The sequence below is a fragment of the Megalopta genalis genome, chromosome 2 (assembly GCF_051020955.1).
Source record: "Megalopta genalis isolate 19385.01 chromosome 2, iyMegGena1_principal, whole genome shotgun sequence".
Lineage (NCBI taxonomy): Eukaryota > Metazoa > Arthropoda > Insecta > Hymenoptera > Halictidae > Megalopta > Megalopta genalis.
Genome location: NC_135014.1, coordinates 683,674 through 688,867, shown reverse-complemented (window position 1 = coordinate 688,867; position 5,194 = coordinate 683,674).

Sequence of the window (5,194 nt, the reverse complement as noted above, 5' to 3'; positions counted from 1 at the left end):
CGATGATATGTTGTGTGAAATTTTTCTTTAATATTATGCAATCTGCTTCGAACGATGCATTGTACAGATGCGCACATGCATCTCCCGTTTCCCTTGGTTTAGTTTTATATGCCCAAATTTGCTGATAATTAACGTTTTCAGCATCAAGCTCCGTTCGATGTCCGTGCAGCACCGATTGGGCCAGCGGCAAAACTCTTTTACAAATCTTTACCAAATGGAAATTAATATTTTCGATTAAGATCATAAATCGGACTTGGTGTCCGAGTTATGGAAACTTCTTGCTGCACTTCTTGCTGTTGCTTCCTCTCTTTTATTGCTGTCTTCCTTTGCTGCTGCTATTGCTGCTACTGTCCTAATTTGCCGTTACTTTTGCCAATACTTCTGTTATTATTACTTCCATTACTTTTGCCATAACTTCGAGTTCTATTAGCTATTTCTGTTTAACACGTTGAATGCCACGGGGGTCACCGATGAACGGCACTTAACTTGGCGGTGACGCCATGGGGGCCACCGGTGACCGGCGCGCCCAAATTGATAGAAATATATATAATTTAAAACAAATGTCAATATCTAAAATTTGGTATTATTACCATCGTCGATTCAAACAGTGACCCCTGTCGCCATTAACATGTCAATCATGGTTATACACTGTAACTTATCTATTGCAGATAATATTTCAACATTATATGTATCACATAAAAGAAAATTCATCGTGGCGCCACGGACAATTTCTGCAAAACCGGCGTGGCATTCAACGTGTTAAACAATGGATTGTAAAACAGAAAGGATAGTATATTAAAAGGTAGTCGTCGTCAAAGGAAATTCTTACAATTATTACTAAACAGCTAGAAATAACAAATGTATAAATTCGTGCTTTAAAAATCACTCTGTATTTAATAATATCATTGGCGAAACGAATTTTCATGAATATTAAACCTCGAGTACTATTAGCTATATTTGTTTAAACATTGGATTGTAAAAGAGAGGGGAGAGCATTAGAAGCTGGTCTTCGGCAAAAGAAATTCTTACAATTATTAATAAACAGCTAGAAATAATAAATGTATAAATTCGTGCTTTAAAAATCACTCTGTATTTAATAATATCATTGGTGAAACGAATTTTCATGAATATTAAACCTCGAGTACTATTAGCTATATTTGTTTAAACATTGGATTGTAAAAGAGAGGGGAGAGCATTAGAAGCTGGTCTTCGGCAAAAGAAGTTCTTACAATTATTAATAAACAGCTGGAATTAATAAATGTATGGATAGAATATCTTCGACGAAACGATTCTTCGATAAATTCGTGCTTCGAGAATCATTTCGTCTGTTTCACCTTATTAATTACTTCCGTCGCGAGATGATATAGCCACGGGGATGCTTAACAGTATCGTCGGCGAGAATAGTTCTCGTAAATATTACAGATTGAAAGGCAATGAATTTATTAACGAAGCTAGTCCGCTGCAACAATTTCGCGAAACAATCGTGCTTGCAAAAATTAATTCATATTCCTCACTCTATCAATTATCTTCGCGAGCAAATTAAATGGCAAAATAGCCAGTGTACTTCTTAATCATACTTCTAACAAGCAGAATTATTGCAAATATTAAGAAGTAAGAAATAATAAATTAATTAACGAAAGCAATTCTACTTTTCATGAACAATTTAAGTGATGAAATAATTTTTCGGGCAACCGATAGTATTATTGCAAAATAAATTATCACGAATATTAAATAATTGGAAATGATCGAAATTATTGAAATTATTGATCGCCGTCGATCGCGCTATCGTCGATCGTCAAAGTCAAAGTCAGTGGCGGGGGTATCCTGCGGCTGCTCGCTCGACTCAAAGTCGTTGATTAATTAGTCGCAACTTGTCTAATGAGGGAATCAGTTGTGTTTTAAGAAAACTCTTCCAAAAAGTGAAATTCTAAAAAATTAAATTGTTAAGAATTAAGATATAATATAATTTTCAAGGAAAATTAGTGCGGGAAATTAATCGCGTTTCAGGAAAGCTCTTCCAAATTTGAAATTATAACAAATTAAATTGTTAAGAATTAAGACATAATATAATTTTCAAGGAAAATTAGTGCGGGAAATTAATCGCGTTTCAGGAAAGCTCTTCCAAATTTGAAATTATAACAAATTAAATTGTTAAGAATTAAGATGTAATATAATTTTCAAGAAAAATGAGTTCGGGAAATTAATCGCGTTTCAGGAAAGCTCTTCCAAAAGTGAAATTATAACAATTTAAATTGTTAAGAATTAAGATGTAATATAATTTTCAAGGAAAACTACTGTGTGAAATTAATCGCGTTTCAGGAAAGCTCTTCCAAATTTGAAATTATAACAAATTAAATTGTTAAGAATTAAGATGTAATATAATTTTCAAGGAAAACTACTGTGTGAAATTAATCGCGTTTCAGGAAAGTTCTTCCAAAAGTGAAATTATAATAAATTAAATTGTTAAGAATTAAGATATAATATAATTTTCAAGGAAAATTAGTGCGGGAAATTAATCGCGTTTCAGGAAAGCTCTTTCAAATTTGAAATTATAACAAATTAAATTGTTAAGAATTAAGATGTAATATAATTTTCAAGGATAATTATTGCGTGAAATTACTCAATTAATTCATTATTACTCAATCAATTCATTATTACTTAATTAATTACTTAATTGATTAAACAACTATCAAAGTTAAATTTTCTTTTTAATTCGAATCTAAATTTACTTAACATTCGGCAAAATTATTATTAATAGTTATTTGTCAAAATCGTATCTCTAATATCAACGGGAATTTCCAAATGGTTTCCGATCATCTCCAAGTCTTTTTCAAATAGCAATTAATATTTTCGATTAAAATCTTAAATGTCCTTCTAAAATCTTAAATCTTTCCTACTGCTGTCTTCCTTTGCTGATGCTACTGCTACTCCGCTGCTACATTCGTTTACTTCTTCCTACTACAAATTCCAGAACCAACATCGCATCGAAACGTAAGTCGCATGCTCTTATTTTACCAGTAGTTCTCCCAATTTTTTCGAATACAGTGACCACATACTTGTTGCGAATTCTATCGTATATCTAGTTAGGATGTATTCTTTTCAATAATAATTCGCATTTTCCGTTCGAATTCAATTGCCGTTACCCTTGCCAATACTTTTCTGTCATTGTTACTTCCATTACTTTTTTGCCATTACCATTGCCGCTACCCTTGCCAATACTTCTGTCATTGTTACTTCCACTACCTTTTTGCCATTACTATTGCCGTTACCCTTGCCAATACTTTTGTCATTGTTACTTCCACTACCTAATTGCCATTACTATTATCGTTACTTCTCGAGCAATTAAATTCGCGGGCATTCGTCGAAACAGATTAATTTTGAAGAATAATTCGAAACTAATAACCCCATTTTAGCTAGAATTTTCAGGTTCTTTATTTTCAAGTTAATACTGTTGTAAGACAAAAATTATTGTATATATTATCATGTATATTATTATGTATATTATATATATATATATATATATATATATATATATATAAATAGTATTATAATATTATAGTATATATCGCGATAATTCGTTTCGCAACGCTAGGATGCAAAAATCGCGATGTGCCCAACCGAGCCGATCGTTGGGACCTCGGTCCATTGTTGCAGCCGCGGAATGGGTGCCTGAAAAGTCGAACGAAGCTACTGGCAACGCGATTATTCCGACGCTACGCTAATACAACGGACAGAAATCCGAAAGATTTTACTTTGCTTTCTGGAAAGAACGAGTCTGTAGACTTTGAAAAATCTGATAGAATCATAAAGTTGAAACGCGATTAGCTCGCGACGCTATATTCGCGCTGGATAATTCGAAGAAAAATCGCGACTATTCTATTCGCGACGCTACGATTCCTGTTCAAAATTAATTACAGCAACGCGTGATCAATTCGCAACGCTATGGAAGTCGCGGATGTGCCAATCCGAGCTGTTGTTGGGGCGGCGAGGCCCTTCGTTGCAGCCGCGGCATGGGCGCCTGAAAAGTCGGAAGGGAAACTATTGCAACGCGATTATGTCGTCGCGACGCTAATTCAATGAACAGAGATGGAAAAGCGAGCGGACTTTGATGATCTTCGAAATTTTCTAACTTGGAACGCGATCGTATTTATTCGCAACGCCGTCTTTGACGCTTGACATATATATATATATATATATATATATATATATACTATAATATTATAATATACTATAATAATATATATAATATAATATATAATATATATATATATATACTATAATAATATATATAATATAATATATAATATATAAATATAGTATAATATTGCAATTATATATATTTATATATTTTATTATTATAGTATTATAATATTATATTATATTATAGTATATTATATATTATATATATAATATAATATAATATAACGTAATATTATAATACTATAATAATAAAATATATATATAATTGCAATATTATACTATATTACCAATTAACAATATACATATATATATATATTGTTAATTGGTCACTGTACTCGCTACGATAGTAATAGTAGTTCTTGTAATAGTAGTAGTAATAGTATTTGGGCAGGTTTTGCCGCCCCAACGATCAGCGCAGCTGGGCACATCCGCGACTTGCAATAGCGTTGCGAAATAATCTCGCGTTGTTTCCCTTCATTTTCAACAGAGATCAAAATTAGCATCGCGATTATCGTTAGCATTGAAATTAATAATTCAAAGTATAGCGTCGCGAATAAAATAATCGCGATTTCACATTTCGTTCGACGTGCAAGAAGCGTCAAAGACGGCGTTGCGAATATATACGATCGCGTTCCAAGTTAGAAAATTTCGAAGATCATCAAAGTCCGCTCGCTTTTCCATCTCTGTTCATTGAATAAGCGTCGCGACGACATAATCGCGTTGCAATAGTTTCCCTTCCGACTTTTCAGGCGCCCATGCCGCGGCTGCAACGAAGGGCCTCGCCGCCCCAACAACAGCTCGGATTGGCACATCCGCGACTTGCCATAGCGTTGCGAATTGATCACGCGTTGCTGTAATTAATTTTGAACAGGAATCGTAGCGTCGCGAATAGAATAGTCGCGATTTTTCTTCGAATTATCCAGCGCGAATATAGCGTCGCGAGCTAATCGCGTTTCAACTTTATGATTCTATCAGATTTTTCAAAGTCTACAGA